The 21,538-nt window shown below is 46.7% G+C and overlaps 1 protein-coding gene across 1 annotated transcript in view; it reads right to left on the minus strand.

Moving 5' to 3' along the window:
- The window catches only part of MAPK1 (mitogen-activated protein kinase 1), a 57,361-nt gene that overhangs the window by 33,303 nt on the left and 2,520 nt on the right, over nucleotides 1-21,538 (minus strand). The window lies entirely within an intron of this gene.

Here is a 21,538-nt window from a genome sequence, read left to right on the forward strand (position 1 = left end):
TGGAGAGGGGGATCTGTGGGTGGCGCTGTTATGGAGAGGGGGATCTGTGGGTGGCGCTGTTATGGAGAGGGGGATCTGTGGGTGGCGCTGTTATGGAGAGGGGGATCTGTGGGTGGCGCTGTTATGGAGAGGGGGATCTGTGGGTGGCGCTGTTATGGAGAGGGGGATCTGTGGGTGGCGCTGTTATGGAGAGGGGGATCTGTGGGTGGCGCTGTTATGGAGAGGGGGATCTGTGGGTGGCGCTGTTATGGAGAGGGGGATCTGTGGGTGGCGCTGTTATGGAGAGGGGGATCTGTGGGTGGCGCTGTTATGGAGAGGGGGATCTGTGGGTGGCGCTGTTATGGAGAGGGGGATCTGTGGGTGGCGCTGTTATGGAGAGGGGGATCTGTGGGTGGCGCTGTTATGGAGAGGGGGATCTGTGGGTGGCGCTGTTATGGAGAGGGGGATCTGTGGGTGGCGCTGTTATGGAGAGGGGGATCTGTGGGTGGCGCTGTTATGGAGAGGGGGATCTGTGGGTGGCGCTGTTATGGAGAGGGGGATCTGTGGGTGGCGCTGTTATGGAGAGGGGGATCTGTGGGTGGCGCTGTTATGGAGAGGGGGATCTGTGGGTGGCGCTGTTATGGAGAGGGGGATCTGTGGGTGGCGCTGTTATGGAGAGGGGGATCTGTGGGTGGCGCTGTTATGGAGAGGGGGATCTGTGGGTGGCGCTGTTATGGAGAGGGGGATCTGTGGGTGGCGCTGTTATGGAGAGGGGGATCTGTGGGTGGCGCTGTTATGGAGAGGGGGATCTGTGGGTGGCGCTGTTATGGAGAGGGGGATCTGTGGGTGGCGCTGTTATGGAGAGGGGGATCTGTGGGTGGCGCTGTTATGGAGAGGGGGATCTGTGGGTGGCGCTGTTATGGAGAGGGGGATCTGTGGGTGGCGCTGTTATGGAGAGGGGGATCTGTGGGTGGCGCTGTTATGGAGAGGGGGATCTGTGGGTGGCACTGTTATGGGCATAACAGTGCACAGATCCCTTTCCCCATAACAGTGCACAGATCCCTTTCCCCATAACAGTGCACAGATCCCTTTCCCCATAACAGTGCACAGATCCCTTTCCCCATAACAGTGCACAGATCCCTTTCCCCATAACAGTGCACAGATCCCTTTCCCCATAACAGTGCACAGATCCCTTTCCCCATAACAGTGCACAGATCCCTTTCCCCATAACAGTGCACAGATCCCTTTCCCCATAACAGTGCACAGATCCCTTTCCCCATAACAGTGCACAGATCCCTTTCCCCATAACAGTGCACAGATCCCTTTCCCCATAACAGTGCACAGATCCCTTTCCCCATAACAGTGCACAGATCCCTTTCCCCATAACAGTGCACAGATCCCTTTCCCCATAACAGTGCACAGATCCCTTTCCCCATAACAGTGCACAGATCCCTTTCCCCATAACAGTGCACAGATCCCTTTCCCCATAACAGTGCACAGATCCCTTTCCCCATAACAGTGCACAGATCCCTTTCCCCATAACAGTGCACAGATCCCTTTCCCCATAACAGTGCACAGATCCCTTTCCCCATAACAGTGCACAGATCCCTTTCCCCATAACAGTGCACAGATCCCTTTCCCCATAACAGTGCACAGATCCCTTTCCCCATAACAGTGCACAGATCCCTTTCCCCATAACAGTGCACAGATCCCTTTCCCCATAACAGTGCACAGATCCCTTTCCCCATAACAGTGCACAGATCCCTTTCCCCATAACAGTGCACAGATCCCTTTCCCCATAACAGTGCACAGATCCCTTTCCCCATAACAGTGCACAGATCCCTTTCCCCATAACAGTGCACAGATCCCTTTCCCCATAACAGTGCACAGATCCCTTTCCCCATAACAGTGCACAGATCCCTTTCCCCATAACAGTGCACAGATCCCTTTCCCCATAACAGTGCACAGATCCCTTTCCCCATAACAGTGCACAGATCCCTTTCCCCATAACAGTGCACAGATCCCTTTCCCCATAACAGTGCACAGATCCCTTTCCCCATAACAGTGCACAGATCTCTTTCCCCATAACAGTGCACAGATCCCTTTCCCCATAACAGTGCACAGATCCCTTTCCCCATAACAGTGCACAGATCCCTTTCCCCATAACAGTGCACAGATCCCTTTCCCCATAACAGTGCACAGATCCCTTTCCCCATAACAGTGCACAGATCCCTTTCCCCATAACAGTGCACAGATCCCTTTCCCCATAACAGTGCACAGATCCCTTTCCCCATAACAGTGCACAGATCCCTTTCCCCATAACAGTGCACAGATCCCTTTCCCCATAACAGTGCACAGATCCCCCCTCCCCATAGCAGTGCACAGATCCCCCCTCCCCATAGCAGTGCACAGATCCCCCCTCCCCATAGCAGTGCACAGATCCCCCCTCCCCATAGCAGTGCACAGATCCCCCCTCCCCATAGCAGTGCACAGATCCCCCCTCCCCATAGCAGTGCACAGATCCCCCCTCCCCATAGCAGTGCACAGATCCCCCCTCCCCATAGCAGTGCACAGATCCCCCCTCCCCATAGCAGTGCCATAGACCGATCCCTCTACCCATAACAGCCCCGGCCCTGCTGCTCACAGCATCACTCACTGCATCTTTATTTTACCTTACAATCGTGAGGCTCCAGTAACTAACGACTCTGCAGGCAGAGCGGAGGGCGGCGTAACGTCACTTACTCACGTGACGCACCTGCTCCGCCCACTTTATGAATGAAGGAGGCGGAGCAGGCGCGTCACGTGAGTAAGTGACGTTACGCCGGCCTCCGCTCTGCCTGCAGAGTTGTTAGTTACTGGAGCCTCACGATTGTAAGGTAAAATAAAGATGCAGTGACAAAGTAAACCGCCCGCCCAGCGCCCGCCTGCAGATGGTGGGTGACAAATCCCACACCCCATATTTTCGGCCGATATGTAACAATATCGGCCGAAGTGGATTAGGTGCATTTTCGGCCGATATTTTCGGCTGCCGAAATTTCGGTGCACCCCTAATCCTATTACAGAACCACGCAGGAATTCAGTGAGCTGAATGACCCATTATTTCATAAATGTCTGTAAAGGCTGACTGCATGGCTAGGGGCTGGATTTTATATTCCTGTGGCAATGGGACTGAAAGAAACAACTGAATTCAAGGATAAAGAAGTGTCCCCCAACAGTTTTGTCCATACAGTGTAGTTTGAGTGGATCTTTCCAACCAGAGGTCGCAATAACACCTGTACAAGCGTCATTGACGCCTGTTCAGGCCATTTTACTCCCTGGAAAAAGTCTAAGGCGTACCAATGCGCCTTAGACTTTTCCCCTACATTCAGCACTGTGAACGGCACAGGCAGCGCAGCGATGCAGTCTGTGCCTGCAATAACCAATAGCAAAGCTCCTCACAGCACGGAGCTTTGCTATTGGTTAGTTTGGACGGGGGCGGGAGCAATACAGACCTCTGCAGCAAGGGAAGTGGGGGGGAGAAGAAAGGAGGAGGGGCCGGCCCCCGAGGATGGCTGTACCAATGAGAGCAGGGGCGCGCTGCTCAAGGACCACAGCAGATATGTCCCAGACATCAAGAAGACTATGGGCCAGATTTATCATTACACTTACATCTTACTCCTCTTTTACATATGTCCAAAGTCACTTTTGGCCAAGTCAGATTTATTAATGGTCCTTTAATACGGTGATAAATGTGGTTTGACGGTAGCAGTTTATCCTTCAGTAAGCTGCTTTACAAAAGTCGCACGTCTTTACGAAAAAGTCGCATAAGATAAGCATGGTCCTCACTGGAGTGAAATTGTGCAATTTTTTGTGACTTTAAATTGTCGCAATAGTAAATCTGTTGAGATTCATTTACATAAGAAAACACGCCCACTTCCAGAAAACTGGCAAGCATAGTGCAGAGCCAATTAAAGTCAAATTTTTGCGCAGTTTTAGCAATTGCGCCAAAAATTTTCAACTTTTTCACTCCATTATTTTGACTTGAGCGAATGATAAATCTGGCCCTATGACTGAACAAGGTGACAGGGGCAGCGTGTGTAATGTATGTGGGGCAGCGTGTGTAATGTACAGTCGTGGCCAAAAGTTTTGAGAATGACAAATATTAGTTTTCACAAAGTTTGCTGCTAAACTGCTTTTAGATCTTTGTTTCAGTTGTTTCTGTGATGTAGTGAAATATAATTACACGCACTTCATACGTTTCAAAGGCTTTTATCGACAATTACATGACATTTATGCAAAGAGTCAGTATTTGCAGTGTTGGCCCTTCTTTTTCAGGACCTCTGCAATTCGACTGGGCATGCTCTCAATCAACTTCTGGGCCAATTCCTGACTGATAGCAACCCATTCTTTCATAATCACTTCTTGGAGTTTGTCAGAATTAGTGGGTTTTTGTTTGTCCACACGCCTCTTGAGGATTGACCACAAGTTCTCAATGGGATTAAGATCTGGGGAGTTTCCAGGCCATGGACCCAAAATGTCAATGTTGTGGTCCCCGAGCCACTTAGTTATCACTTTTGCCTTATGGCACGGTGCTCCATCGTGCTGGAAAATGCATTGTTCTTCACCAAACTGTTGTTGGATTGTTGGAAGAAGTTGCTGTTGGAGGGTGTTTTGGTACCATTCTTTATTCATGGCTGTGTTTTTGGGCAAAATTGTGAGTGAGCCCACTCCCTTGGATGAGAAGCAACCCCACACATGAATGGTCTCAGGATGCTTTACTGTTGGCATGACACAGGACTGATGGTAGCGCTCACCTTTTCTTCTCCGGACAAGCCTTTTTCCAGATGCCCCAAACAATCGGAAAGAGGCTTCATCGGAGAATATGACTTTGCCCCAGTCCTCAGCAGTCCATTTACCATACTTTCTGCAGAAGATCAATCTGTCCCTGAGAAGTGGCTTCTTTGCTGCCCTTCTTGACACCAGGCCATCTTCCAAAAGTCTTTGCCTCACTGTGCGTGCAGATGCGCTCACACCTGCCTGCTGCCATTCCTGAGCAAGCTCTGCACTGGTGGCACTCCGATCCCGCAGCTGAATCCTCTTTAGGAGACGATCCTGGCGCTTGCTGGACTTTCTTGGACGCCCTGAAGCCTTCTTAACAAGAATTGAACCTCTTTCCTTGAAGTTCTTGATGATCCTATAAATTATTGATGGAGGTGCAATCTTAGTAGCCACAATATCCTTGCCTGTGAAGCCATTTTTATGCAACGCAATGATGGCTGCACGCGTTTCTTTGGTTAACAATGGAAGAACAATGATTTCAAGCATCACCCTCCTTTTAACATGTCAAGTCTGCCATTTTAACCCAATCAGCCTGACATAATGATCTCCAGCCTTGTGCTCGTCAACATTCTCACCTGAGTTAACAAGACGATTACTGAAATGATCTCAGCAGGTCCTTTAATGACAGCAATGAAATGCAGTGGAAAGGTTTTTTTTGGGATTAAGTTAATTTTCATGGCAAAGAAGGACTATGCAATTCATCTGATCACTCTTCATAACATTGTGGAGTATATGCAAATTGCTATTATAAAAACTTAAGCAGCAACTTTTCCAACTTCCAATATTTATTTATTTCTCAAAACTTTTGGCCACGACTATGTGGGGCAGCGTGTGTAATGTATGTGGGGCAGCGTGTGTAATGTATGTGGGGCAGCGTGTGTAATGTATGTGGGGCAGCGTGTGTAATGTATGTGGGGCAGCGTGTGTAATGTATGTGGGGCAGCGTGTGTAATGTATGTGGGGCAGCGTGTGTAATGTATGTGGGGCAGCGTGTGTAATGTATGTGGGGCAGCGTGTGTAATGTATGTGGGGCAGCGTGTGTAATCATCACACCCTGCCATCCATACATCTCACACTGATGTATGTGGTGCAATGTGTGTAATGTTTGTATTGAATGCAGGCAGGCTATTATAGCCAAGTGATAACATACAGGGAAGATCCAGTATATTGGACTGTACTTAATCCCTTTGCTATAATTGCCTGCTGTTTCCCCCACATAAATACCCACCTCTTAGGCCACGTTGGCGGTGTCTGTTAACATATATATGTTTTTTGTGTGTAGATTAAATGTATGACAAAAACTTGATCGAGTCCGTTCAGGATCTGTCCTTTTACCAGACAAAAAAGTCCTGCATATAAGACTTTTCTCTGGTCTTTTTGACAGAATCTGCAACAGAGGCTCCAAACGCAGCCTCCATTGCAGATGTGAACAAGTGCAGGCCTATATATTATGTATTTGAATTACTGCAAATTTCATATTCCTCCTCGGGTAAAAATACTCCTCAAAAATGGCAAGAGGAGTATTTTTACTCTTCCGGAAAAAAATGTGGGCGACCTCTGTTTCCAACAGATCAGAACTAATCCAACATGGATCCTGTAAAATGAAAAACATTGTGATGTTCGTTATGCTTGTTACTGAACAATAATCATCAACCACAGTAACAGCACAAAAAGATGAATGTTAATTTAAGGCTGATCAAAATCGATTGCATTAAAAAAAACAAATGTCATCAGTGGAAGCATCCATAAATACAGTCTGTAGCGACATTTACAATATATATGCATGCCTCACAGTTCAAGCAAGAGCAGTCGCTAGGCAACAATGTGGCTCCCAATGGGCTTCCTGATGATCGCTTTGATGGAAAAGCTCATCAGATACTTGGAATGATTTTTCATGTGTGGCTTTAATATGCTGCTCTGTGTAATCCAGTTTATAGAGGCTCTGTCAGCACCTTTAAACCTGGAATACTTTCTGGTAGGGATCATCATGCTGATTAAAACTCCACCTTTCGTTTTTCTGTATGCTAAATATGCAAATGAGCAGGTTCGAGCACCAAGGGGTAGGGTTGAATCCTTTGAGCACTGCTTTTTAACGGGACTCCACCCCTCCTCCCCTTGATTGATAGGACTAGACATGCTGAGGGCAGAGCTGTGTCCTAGCATCTACATACTCTATGTACTATAACTTTACTACATTGAAATCTGCTTAAAGGTAATATACATATTACTACTTTATTCACAGGTAGAATATAGGATTATAATGACACCAGTATTGTGTTAGCTGTCTGAGCACAGTAAAACCATTCTTCTCTATGTAGAAAGGCTATAACTTAGGATGTTTACATACAAGACTGAGCACTTATCACTAAGTTCAAATCCCAGGAGAGATGTATTCAAATTTTTTGTCTGGTAATTTTTTCTCTCTCTCTCATCTAACCTGTAAGGCCTTAGATATTTGAAACCTATATACACTGCTCAAAAAAATAAAGGGAACACTTAAACACCACAATGTAACTCCAAGTCAATCACACTTCTGTGAAATCAAACTGTCCACTTAGGAAGCAACACTGAGTGACAATCAATTTCACATGCTGTTGAGCAAATGGGATAGACAACAGGTGGAAATTATAGGCAATTAGCAAGACACCCCCAATAAAGGAGTGGTTCTGCAGGTGGTGACCACAGACCACTTCTCAGTTCCTATGCTTTCTGGCTGTTTTGGTCACTTTTGAATGCTGGCGGTGCTTTCACTCTAGTGGTAGCATGAGACGGAGTCTACAACCCACACAAGTGGCTCAGGTAGTGCTGCTTATCCAGGATGGCACATCAATGCGAGCTGTGGCAAGAAGGTTTGCTGTGTCTGTCAGCGTAGTGTCCAGAGCATGGAGGCGCTACCAGGAGACAGGCCAGTACATCAGGAGACGTGGAGGAGGCCGTAGGAGGGCAACAACCCAGCAGCAGGACCGCTACCTCCGCCTTTGTGCAAGGAGGAACAGGAGGAGCACTGCCAGAGCCCTGCAAAATGACCTCCAGCAGGCCACAAATGTGCATGTGTCTGCTCAAACGGTCAGAAACCGACTCCATGAGGGTGATATGAGGGCCCGATGTCCACAGGTGGGGGTTGTGCTTACAACCCAACACCGTGCAGGACGTTTGGTATTTGCCAGAGAACACCAAGATTGCCAAATTCACCACTGGCGCCCTGTGCTCTTCACAGATGAAAGCAGGTTCACACTGAGCACATGTGACAGACGTGACAGAGTCTGGAGACGCCGTGGAGAACGTTCTGCTGCCTGCAACATCCTCCAGCATGACTGGTTTGGCATTGGGTCAGTAATGGTGTGGGGTGGCATTTCTTTGGAGGGCCGCACAGCCCTCCATGTGCTCGCCAGAGGTAGCCTGACTGCCATTAGGTACCGAGATTAGATCCTCAGACCCCTTGTGAGACCATATGCTAGTGCGGTTGGCCCTGGGTTCTTCCTAATGCAAGACAATGCTAGACCTCATGTGGCTGGAGTGTGTCAGCAGTTCCTGCAAGACGAAGGCATTGATGCTATAGACTGGCCCGCCCGTTCCCCAGACCTGAATCCAATTGAGCACATCTGGGACATCATGTCTCGCTCTATCCACCAACGTCACGTTGCACCACAGACTGTCCAGGAGTTGACAGATGCTTTAGTCCAGGTCTGGGAGGAGATCCCTCAGGAGACCGTCCGCCACCTCATCAGGAGCATGCACAGGCATTGTAGGGAGGTCATACAGGCATGTGGAGGCCACACACACTACTGAGCCTCATTTTGACTTGTTTTAAGGACATTACATCAAAGTTGGATCAGCCTGTAGTGTGTTTTTCCACTTTAATTTTGAGTGTGACTCCAAATCCAGACCTCCATGGGTTGAAAAATTAGATTTCCATTTTTAAATTTTTGTGTGATTTTGTTGTAAGCACATTCAACTATGTAAAGAACAAAGTATTTCAGAAGAATATTTCAATTAATTCAGATCTAGGATGTGTTATTTTTGTGTTCCCTTTATTTTTTTGAGCAGTGTATATTACCAGGGCTTTTTTTCTCTGAGAACTCCCCCCCCCCTCCCCTGGCCACACCCCTAGGACTGCCCCTTTAGAGAACAGGGATGCAAGTAAAATTTGGGGGGGGGGGGGGGCTATAAAAGTCCAGCCCAGCAAAGAAACCCCCCAGATGGTGATGGCACTGTTAATGGGGGATCTGGGGATGGTACTGTTAATGGGGGTCTGGGGATGGCATCCACAGATCCCCCCATCCTATAACAGTGCCATCCACAGACCCCCCCCCCCCCCCATTGCCGCTCCAGTACAGTTATAAAATGTGTAATTCAATTAATAATGATTCATGCTGCCCGCTCTGTAGTATAACATTCAATATATCCTACTCACAGGGCTACTGTTATATCGTAATGCAGGCCGGCCGGGCAGACGAGCGGCTGAGTGACTGACTGACGTCACGTGCCTGCGCCGCCTGCTTCATTCATAAAGTAAGCCGGGCAGGCACGTGACGTCAGTCAGTCACTCTGCCGCTCGTCTGCCCGGCCGGCCTGCATTACGATATAACAGTAGCCCTGTGAGTAGGATATATTGAATATTATACTACAGAGGGGGCAGCATGAATCATTATTAATTGAATTACACATTTTATAACTGTACTGGAGCGGCGGGGCCGGAGCACAGTACAGTTGCGATGTCAAAAGGTGGCGGAACGCCGTTCCGGTGTGTTCTGCCAGAAAAAAAAAAAAAAGCCCTGTATATTACCGTATTGTTCTGGACTCATCTCAGGTTAATTTGCATATGTATCAAATCGGGGTTTTTTTACACAATAAAAGCACAGAGAGCTATGGCGACTGGGTATTGCGGATGTGTTAGCGGCCATCTAGCAACCCATGTCCTCAGTTCTATACACAAAATCCCTCTTGGTGCTTGAACTTGCTAATTTGCATATGAAAAACGCAAATCTTTGCAGCCATTTAAGCATACAGACAAAAGTAAAAAGTTTTAATCAGTATTAAGAGCCCTACCAGGCAGTACACCAGGTTTAATAGGGTTGACCATGCTGACAGAGCCGCTTTAAGGGTAGATTTTGTATAGTTAATCTACGGCAAATTACAGCACCAGCAAATTGGATCACTTATGTGCCTGATTGAGGTCTACCACAAGCCCATAGAAGTGAATGGAGCGGTAGACTGAAATGCATTCAGATGGGGCCCTCAGGTCCAAGTGAACCAACATTTATCTCATTCTGTGAAAAGGATAAATGCTGTCCATGGGATAAACCCCCCCCCCCCCTTCCCCCCTCAAATGGGACGTAAGATCAGAAAAGGATATATTGTTAGAATTCAAGTTTAGGTTTAAAGGGATTGTCCAGAATATTTCCACTGATGGCATATCCTTCGGACAGGCCATCAATATCTGATCTGCGGTGGTCTGACAACCCGCACCACCACCACCAACCAGCATTTCAGAGTAGCTCCACTGCCATTGATGATTTTCTCTCTTTTTTTCCAGTTTTCCGTAGTCATCTCATTTCTAAAGACAGTGTCATAATCAAAGGCATCACCAAACAGAAAACACAGGCCCCACCAATAACTACGAGATGGACGTAGCTCATCTACTTCCCCACCCTGCACAATGACCTTTGTGCAGGACACAGAGCATGTCCAGAAAACTCCCCCACGGAGGCGGCCAATGAATATAAACAACCTGCAGGTATCTACGGTCCATGTAGCTGCTGTAAAGTATATAACTGAATGCTATTAACTGCAGACCAGAAAAATGATGTCATCATGCCTCTATGTGCGCTCTCCCAATGCGGCTAAGAGAAGATTTCATTAGCAGCTTTGCTCGCTCTGTATCACACTATAGACCTGCTCCAGTGCTAATGTGTACACCCTGGAGCAGTCCCATTGAAAGCTGAGGCAGGATCAGGATCTGCCACATATGTATGCCACTGCAATCCCAGTCACCGAAGTGACGCTCAGTTCACACAACCATTAAGAGACCCGCCAGACCTTTCCAGCATAAATGCTGAGTGTTAGGCCTCATGCACACGACAGTTGTTCTGGTCCGCATACGAACCGCAGTTTTTGCGGCTCGGGTGTGGACCCATTCACTTCAATGGGGCCGCATCCGTTGCTCCGTTACGTAGCCCCGCAAAAAAAATATATAACATGCCCTATTCTTGTCCGTTTGCAGACAAGAATAGGCATTTCTACAATGGGGCACCTGTTCCGTTCCGCAAACTGCGTAAGGCACACGGGTGGCTACAGTGTTTTGCGGATCCGCAATTCGCGGACCAGTTGTGTGCTTGAGGCCTTAGCCATACCAAAAAAAAAATTAAATTTAAAAAAAGTGAAAAACCCAGCATTTATGCCAGAAGGCAGCTAGATCCCCGCCGGATGCCATTATAGTCTATGGGGATCCGGCAGTTCCTCACATTATCCATTTATGGACAATATGGTGAATGCGAGCAGGCTCTTCTGGATTTTGAAAGCTGATATGAATGTATCCTGAGTAGTAGAGTGGCTGACACTGTGCAAGCGCAGACACCGCTGCAAGATCACAGCAGTGGCCACAATCCGACAACAGAACAAAAAAAAGGAGACAATTCGAATACATTCAGTAATGCTAGGGTCACATCTCTGTCCTGCATACTATCAGAATCACTGTATCGCGCATAGCTGGACACTGCCAGATCCCCCATTTACTATAATGGGATCAAGCATCAATGCTGGCTCTCTCCTGGAAAAATTCTTCCGCATGCAGCCGTATTTTTCTAGCAGTAAACCGGTATGTATGCCAAAAACCCGTCAGACTCCATCATAGTGAACGAGGACCCAGCGGTGTCTGGGTACGCCAAATACAGCAATTCTGGTAATCTACTCCTCTGCTGGAACAGACTACCAACGCTGAACAGAGAGGAATCTAGCATAAAGTGTCTTTTCAGTTTTTCTGCAGGCACTTAAAGAATACAACCTTTAAGATTTAAAACAGACGGGGGAAAAAATAAAAAAATAAAAAAAATTCCAGATTTCTATGAAGCCGATTTCTTATTTTCTCAAAGGAAACAGCAACAGTTATTTTATATATTAAAATTGGCTCAGGTTTCACACTAACTTCATTTACATGATTGACACAGAGCTTGTTCTCTAATTAGGCTACTTTCACACTTGCGGCAGGACGGATCCGACAGGCTGTTCACCATGTCGGATCCGTCCTTCCGCTATTTCGCCGTGCCGCCGCTCCGTCCCCATTGACTATAATTGGTACGGGGGCTGCGCTCCGGCGCAGCACGACGAAAGCCGCCGGACTAAAAAGTCGGACATGCAGGACTTTTTAGTCCAGCGGCTTTCGCCGTGCACCGCCGGAGCTCCGCACCGTCCCCGTTATAGTCAATGGGGACAGAGCGGTGGCACGGCGAAATAGCGGAAGGACAGATCCGACATGGTGAACAGCCTGTTGGATCCGTACTGCCGCAAGTGTGAAAGTACCCTTAGGCAACTCCAAAAATAAGACAGCCAACATACCAAGAACATGAAGTAGTGAGAGACATGCTGATTTCAGAGGACTGACAAGTCCGATATATTAGAATATAACTGCCAATAAGCAGCTGGAGCCTTTATATCATGAATACATCAGACTCTGTACTGGCCGCACTCTGCAAGGATTAAAGCAAACCTCCAATTTAGGCCTCATGCACATGACAGAATCCGTTTTGTGGTCTGCCAAACACAGATTCGCAGAATACAGATGTCCGTTTGCGGATCCACAATTTACACACCGCAAAACAGATCCGGTCGTGTGCATGAGGCCTTAAAGTAATAGACATGTCTATTATATGGCATCATTTATAATTAGCTGCATTTACAAGCAGCAATCCTTCCCTGTGTATGAGAAGGAACGCTGTTTGCCCCTATGCAGAGTCAGCTAATCCCCGTTCACACAGTAAGATGTGGTGCCAACAAATTATTTTATGTGCCACATAACAGACCACTGACCTCCAAAGTACAAGTAATATGGTGAATGCGTGGGCACTTACAGTAAATGGACTGAAATTTTGAGTACCCTACTCCAAAGTACTGTAAGTACCCAATCACCATATTCTCCCTTGTACTTATTGTGGTTTATACATTAAATGTGTTTGGTTTGACTAGTGATGCCTCGGTATGTTTATCCACTAGCCCCATCCTCCTATTCTAGGGACTCCTATGCCTGTCTTGTCTTATTTTTTTGGTTCAGACTGACCTCAATAGTAATTGTGCCCCCCCCCCCCCCCAGTACCTGCAATTATACTTATGCCCTCCATATTGTGCCCAATATTAAAAATGACCCCAGAGGGCATTAGTGTCACCATTTATATAATGTGCTCCCCTAGTATAATGCTTCCCACTGCAGAATACTGGCCTCACCTATAATGCTCTATAAGTTGTAGCCCCCAAACAGTATAATGTCTCCTTGTGGCCCTGTAGAGCATAATGTCTTCTTGTGGTCCCAAGTGTTTTCCTATAAATAGGTATTTATCACAATAAATTTCTTAATATCGTTATCGTGGGAATATATTTGATATCGCCCAACCCTATGTGCTGCTGCGTTGTCATATATGCTTGGTAGTGCAGAATGTAAATTAAAAAGTAACATTCATCCATCATGGGTGCAAATGTGGTGTCTGTCATTTTCATGTGAAGATTAGTGCTGCATGCTGCACCATTCTGTCAAGTCAGAAGGAAATGATGACAGTGGCTTAGAAAAGAGCCTATGACAGCAGCGTAAGGAATTATTTTATCAAAATGTATTACTGTTTGCACATCTTGTCATGGTGGGGTTCTTGGTGTGAAAAGCACTGCCATGAAGAATGAAAGGAGCGTCAGGGAGCATGCTCAACCTGCCGCTCCATCAGATGAGGGGGAACGGTGGGGTCCTAGCAGTCGGACGCCCCAGCAGTCAGCTAGTTATCCCCTATCCTTGTATATAGTATTCAGCACGGACTTCAATGGGGTTGTCAAACAGAAAATCCCTAAGGCTGGGTTCACACTTGAGCGTATTTGATATGCGCGTTTAAGGCGCGTTTTTGTCCATAGTCAAGGCGCGTATTACGCGCGTTTGTGTGATTGACAGCAGTGTCCTGTGGCCGCAGACGCGCGACAAAACGCCCCAAAGAAGCTCAAGAACTTTTTTGAGCGTAGGGTGTTTTTCAGCGCGTTCAAACGCGCTGTAAAACGCTCAAGTGAGAACCAGGGCCATAGGGAAGCATTGGTTTTCATGTGTTGAGCGTTTTACAGCGCGTTTGAACGCGCTGTAAAACGCTCAAGTGTGAACCCAGCCTAAGACTACCTGCACATGTTGCAGATAACATGTGATTTTTGTACATGGGTTTCTCGCGTGGAGACAGCAGCATAATACGGTACCAGCAAAGTGTGCGAGATTAGACAAATCTCACGTACACTTTGGTTTTTCGTTCCGATTTTGAAATCCACAGCATGTCAATTCTGTGTGTGGATTTCATTATTTTTAAAGCAAAGGTGAGATCTGAAGCAAAATCTGCACCAGGGTACACGTAGCCCAAGGGTACCAGCAAAAACTGGATATGTGCAGAAAACCTCAGCATAAGGCCTCATGCACACGGCCGGGAATCCTTCTGACAGCAGGAGCGCACGGCGTCATTGGTTGCTACGACGCCATGCGCTTCATGCCGCCGCTGCTGTACAGTAATACACTGGTATAGATCAAACGAGTGTATCACTGTACAGCAGCGGCAGCATGAAGCGCACGGCATCATAGCAACCAATGACGCTGTGCGTTCCTGCTGTCAGAAGGAATCCCGGCCAGGTTACCACGGACCGCTCTCGGAACACGGCCGTGTGCATGAGGCCTAAGGCTACATGCACATGACCGTATGTGTTTTGCAGATTGCGGATCGGTAAAAAATATATATATATAAAAAAAAAATAAAAAAAAGATGCCATCCGTATGCCATCTGTTTTTTTGGCGGATCCATTGTAACAATGCCATAGGACATGTTCTATTTTTTTTGTGGCGCTACAGAACGGACATACGGATGTGGACAGCACAGGTGTGCTGTCCGCATTTTTTGCGGACCCATTGAAATGAATGGGTCCGCATCATACCTACAAAATTTTTTTAATAAAAAACAGAACGGACATGGAAACAAACATTCGTGTGTATGTAGCCTAAGGCCTTATGCACACGAACGTATTTTGTTTCTGTGTTCGTTCCGTTTTTTTGCAGACAGGATGCAGACCACAAAACACATACGTTCGTGTGCATGTAGCCTAATAGTGTACCAGCAAAGTGAATAAGATTTGCCAAATTTCATGTACACATTGCGTTGTACAAGCGGAAGCTAACCTGCCATGCAGAGTTTAAAAACCACAGCATATCAATTGTTTGTGCAGATCTGCGGCTGATGTATGTGCTTCCCCACAGACTTCAATTAGGTTGTTTAAATAAAAAGAAAATCTGCACGAAAACCAGACTAAAAACTGCACAAAAAAAAACACACAATCATGATTAAGGCCTCTTGCACACGAACGTTTTTTTTTTTTCCGTTTCTTTTTTCTTTTTCTTTTTGTTCTGTATACGGAACCATTCATTTCAATGAATCCGCAAAAAAAAACAGAAGGTACTCCGTATTCCTTCGGTTTCCGTATTTCCGTTCAAAGATAGAACATGTCCTATTATTGTCCACGTAACGGACAAGGATAGTACTGTTCTATCAGGGGCCTGCTGTTCTGTTCCGCAAAAAAACGGAATGCACACGGAAGTCATCTGTATTTTTTGCAGACAACAAAATACTGAAAAAGCCATATGGTCATGTGCAAGAGGCCTGAAGGGGTTCTCCAGGTTTTTAATACAGATGACCCATCCTCAGGATAGGTCAAATATCAGATTGACAGGGGTCCGACACCCGGCACCCCCACCGACCAGCTGAGGAGACAGCACGCGCAGTGGGCACGTGCCATCTCCCGTCTCTATTCCTGCTGCTGCCATGTATTTGGCAAAGCAGTGGATGGGAGATAGCACATGCACATTGTGAGCTGATCGTCGGGGTCCTGGACCCCCGTGGATCTGATATTGATGACCTATCCTGAGGATAGGTCATCTGTATTAAAAGCCTGGAGAATCCCTTTAAATAGTGCAGATTTATGTGCAGGTTTCATTGTGATTTTGAAGCGGATTTTCTGCATACAAAACTGCAATTTTACCCTAAAGCACCCTAATATAATATGACATTATCTAACAAATGAAGCAAGGTACAGTTTTCCAGGGTGAAAAAAAAAAAAAAAAAGGTAATGCCAGAATCACAATTTTCAGCAGAGTGCTTGTTTAATTAAAGAAATTAGGTAAAATCTGTGAGAAAGCTCAGCATGTGTGAATATGGTTTAGAAAACCCTATTCAAGTGACGTGCATAACGCTAGGGTTACACGGCAGAAAGTGAATGGGGTCGTGAGGCAACCCACAGGTTAAAAGAAATCCACACCCGGCCCCAATGCAGACAGCGCTACACTGCAATATTCAGCTGTGTGACTTTTTCCAAGTCAAAATCACCATGTAGCGCTAGTCTACAATTTGCATGTTTTTGAGGGCGCGCTGCGGATTTTAAAAACCACAGATATTTGGCAAACCTGACCAACTATTAAAAAGGAGGTGCAAATCCCTAAGTAAAGCCCCATTAATATAGACATGTTTACCAGTGACTTTCCAAGGATTCTGCTGCATCCTAAAATACAGACTCCACCGAATCAGCAGCTTCAGCAAAACATAACTCCATAGACATAGCTAAGACTGCTATACACATTAGATCAGTGTTGGCCAGACTTGGCTCACCACCTCTGTAGTGTATCGGGCCTACTAACAGGGGAAATAAGGATTGGGCACATCAGCAGGAGGCGCCTTACAGTGGCTTCCTATTCACTACAAACGCATGCTTGGGCGAGGCACTGCTAATTATCTTATGTGTATGCCCAGCCTATGTCACAGCCATGCCCCTTTTACTAACACCCCCAATATAATGACCTGTCTGAAACCAATGTCCAGAGGAAATTTGGTCTTAGGACACACGGCCGTGGCCGTATTGCGGCCCACAAACAGCGGGTCGGCAATCCACTGCTGGAGATGCGGAACGGAACACCGGAAGCACTACGGAGTGCTTCTGTGGTGTTTCTTTCCGTTGTTCTGCACCGCAAATAAATATGACAAGTTCTATTTTTTTACGGTGCAGACAGATCACGGATCCATTCAAGTTGGCCGCCGCACGGATGTTGCCCGTGCATTGGGGACCGCAATTGCGGTCCCAATGCACGGAACGGCCGCGTGCATAAAGCCTTAAACAGCAAAACCAATGAAAGACTCAACAATTCGTCTCTGCATTTATAATTTACATTTTACAAGAGGGGGGGGGGGGGGGGTGGGCGGGGGGAAACACTGCAACAAAATAAGCTTGATGGAGGCATGCTAGGAACAGCAGAGCCCGAAACCAGTGCCGACACGACAGTGCATTCCACAGATCTCAAATATTTGGCAAACTTACCATTTCACATTGAGCTATGAAAACTGCAATCTGAACATACCAAATACCACCAAAGGAACAGCGAACCTTCACCCACCTACTGTAATCAACTGACAGACACGGAAAGGTTTGGACAATCAGACCATCCAGAAGGAAAACAAAACCAAATCAATGCAAAAAATTAAATAGTTCCAAGGTAAAATGTAGCCAAATGAATCTATGGTGACTGCTCATAGTTTCTGTGTAACATTGTATCAACAAGCCACATAGTAAACATAATATGCTAAAAGCAACAAACCTATTGGATTGTACTTTCCAAGAAAGTTACAGCATTGGAAGCACCTATTACCTATGGACAGTCTATAAATCATCCACAACAGGTTAGGGTACTTTCACACTTGCGGCAGAGAGATCCGGCAAGCAGTTCCGTCGCCGGAACTGCCTGCCGGATCAGGCAAAACGTATGCCAACTGATGGCATTTGTAAGATTGATCAGGATCCTTATCAGTCTTAAAAATGCCTGATCAGTTGAAAAAATGCTTTGAAATGCCGGATCCGTCTTTCCTGTGTCATCCGGCAAAACGGATCCGGCATTTATTTTTTTCACCTTTTTTTCAGTCTGCGCATGCGCAGACAGGAAGGACGGATCCGGCGTTCCAGTATTCTGAATGCCGGATCCGGCACTAATACATTCCTATGAGAAAAAAAGCCGGATCCGGCATTCAGGCAAGTCTTCCGTTTTTTTTCGCTGGAGATAAAACCGTAGCATGCTGCGGTTTTCTCTTTTCCCTGATCAGTCAAAACGACTGAACTGAAGACATCCTGATGCATCCAGGACGGATTGCTCTCCATTCAGAATGCATGGGGATAAAACTGATCAGTTCTTTTCCAGTATAGAGCCCCTGTGACGGAACTCTATGCCGGAAAAGAAAAACGCTAGTGTGAAAGTACCCTAAGGCTACTTTCACACTGGCGTTTTGGCTTTCCGTTTCTGAGATCCGTTTTGGACCGCTTGTGAGAGCCCATGACGGATCAGTTTTGCCCTAATGCATTCTGAATGGAAAAGGATCCGCTCAGAATGCATCAGTTCAGTCTCAATTCCGCTTTGGAGATGGAACCCACAATGCGGCCTGCAGCTTTTTGGTGTCCGTCTGATGAAACAGAGCCAAACGGATCCGTCCTCGCTCACAATGTAAGTCAATGGGGACGGATCCGTTTTCACTGACAATAGAAAACGGATCCGTCCTCCATTGACTTTCAATAGTGTTCATGACTGATCCATCTTGGCTATGTTACAGATAATACAAACGGATCCGTTCTGAACAGATACAGACGGTTGTATTATTGTAACTGATCCGTCTGTACAGATCCATGACGGATCCGCACCAAACAAGAGTGTGAAAGTGGCCTAAGGGCTCTTTCACACTTGCGTTGTTGGGATCCGGCGTGCACTTGCGTTGCCGGAGGTGCCCGCCGGATCCGGAAAAACGCAAGTGTACTGAAAGCATTTGAAGACGGAGCCGTCTTCAAAATGCTTTCAGTGTTACTATGGCACCCAGGACGCTATTAAAGTCCTGGTTGCCATAGTAGGAGCGGGGGAGCAGTATACTTACAGTCCGTGCGGCTCCCGGGGCACTCCAGAATGACGTCTGAGCGCCCCATGCGCATGGATGACGTGATCCATGTGATCACGTGATCCATGCGCTTGGGGCGCCCTGACGTCACTCTGGAGCGTACGGGGAGCCGCACGGACGGTAAGTATGCTGCTCCCCAGCTCCCCGCTACACTTTACCATGGCTGCCAGGACTTTAGCATCCCGGCAGCCATGGTAATCACTCTGAAAAAGCTAAATGTCGGGTCCTGCAATGCGCCGAAACGACGTTTAGTTTAAGGCCGGATTCGGATCAATGCCTTTCAATGGGCATTAATTCCGGATCCGGCCTTGCGGCAAGTCTTCAGGATTTTTGGAGCAAAAAGCGCAGCATGCTGCGGTATTTTCTCCGGCCAAAAAACGTTCCGTTCCGGAACTGAAGACATCCTGATGCATCCTGAACGGATTTCACTCCATTCAGAATGCATTAGGATAAAACTGATCAGGATTCTTCCGGCATAGAGCCCCGACGACGGAACTCTATGCCGGAAGAAAAGAACGCAAGTGTGAAAGAGCCCTTACCTGATGAAAGGTTTATGATTTCAGTAGGCCTGTAATATTTCTGTCATCAGCAGCAGCAGCCCCCTGCACATGACCATATAACAACCCGATAGTTTTTATTTTTTTGAGCGTCACTACAGCTAATGATAAGTGATGTGCCAATTGAGGGCGCCACTGAGGTTAGCGATTGGCTACATCATTCCACGCGAATCTGGTCCATCCGAAATCTTACAGATGGGGGGACAGAAAGACCAGTGTAAACAGCCAAGAGGATGGTACAAAATGGCAGGGAAAAAGTGAGGATGGATTTTTCCACTCACACTGGGATGGAAAGATGAAAGGATTTTCCCCTAGAACAGAGTATTATCACATGGCGCTACACAGTGCAAAAATAAAAAAGTAGAAAGGAACCGAAAAGCCACATACAGCGGATCACCTGAAACTATTCCATCCTATTTGGTTTGTCCATTGGACGCAGACCACATTCTTTTTAGGGCATGTTCACACATAGCACATACACTGCAGTCTTCCTGCTGCGGTTTTACAGGAGCAGCAAAGTTTTTAAATCTCATCCACACCCCGTGCACATAATCTGCAGCACCAATTGTCCTGCAATTTGAAGTCTGTGGCAAATTTGCACCAAAATCTGCAACACATCCACAGTGAAATGCAGCAGAACCGGTTATATGCGGCCGAACCCTTATTCTATTTATTTATTTTAAACACCCCGACCTAGAGATTTGCAGTTTTTAGAAACCAGATATCTGGACATTGCCTGGAAACTATTGATAAGATTTTGGGCTGGTAATATATATATCTCAATCTCAGCAGTGTGACGCTGGCATTTGTTTTTCCCCCCGTGTCAGACTACCTTCATTCTGAATACAGTAAATGTCAATTAACAGCGCAGAACGTCCTCGGCTGATATCTGGTATGGAGCGCAGTAAGCTGAGAGTTCAGACCATGATTGCCATAGCTACCACTACTGAAAGCGTTCCCGTTCTCCACCCTCCTCTGCTACCTTTTATTATCTCTTCCACTACACCGATGGCACTATCAGAATAGAAATACAGCAGGACGCTACAAAGGGCCAGAAGAACGCAACCAAAAGCAGTAGTTATAGCAACAGAATGGACCCAACGAAGCTGCAATGAGTTTTGCCCGACGTGAAATAGATTTGATCAATGTTTCTTTGAGCATGTGATCGCAACAGACAGGACGGAGTGACCTGCTGCTAGACATCTGACAGCGGCTTGTCTCACAAGAATAAAAGGATCGGGCATGTTGGAGTCCAACTGCCCAAAACTACGTCCCCATGAGCAGATTATTTGCACAAATGCTAGTTTCTGATAACTGGCTCGTGCAAATGTGCCGATAACCTGAAAAACCAGAAAACATCTCTTCTCTGCAATAAAGACTCATGATCAGCCAGGTGGTGCCAATGTTCGTTGGCCCATGTAAAAGGGCCTTTAGATGGTAAGCCGGTCCAGTGTTAGGCCAGTTCCAGATGAGTGTGGGGGAGCGTGAATTCCCATAGCGGCCTCTGCGCCTTGGACTAGACGGCACAGCATTAGGGCTCATGCACAAGACCATATTTTGCAGTCTACATATCCGTCTGACGTCCATTGTACATCTGTTTTTTTTGCGGATCCATTGTAACAATGCCTGTCCTGGTCTGCAAAATGGACAAGAATAGGACGTGCTATTTTTTTGCAAATGGACATATGGATACGGATTGCACACGGAGTCATTTCGTTTTTATTGAGGCCCCATTGAAATGAATGGTTCCACATACGGGCCGCAAACAAAAAAATTAATAAAATGCACGTTTGTGTGCATGAGCCCTTATAATGATTTATAATGCTGCGTGTCCCTACCCAACCTCCACTGTAGTGATCTGTACTCACATAATGCCATCATTACAACTCATAAGGGTACGACCAAACAGCGCAGTCATATGGGCAGCCGCCACCTCTACACTAATGAGACTGCACTGTTTAGCTGGTCAGTATTGTTAATCGCCGGACGGCACCG

This window comes from Bufo bufo, chromosome 2 (assembly GCF_905171765.1).
Source record: "Bufo bufo chromosome 2, aBufBuf1.1, whole genome shotgun sequence".
Taxonomy (NCBI): Eukaryota; Metazoa; Chordata; class Amphibia; order Anura; family Bufonidae; genus Bufo; species Bufo bufo.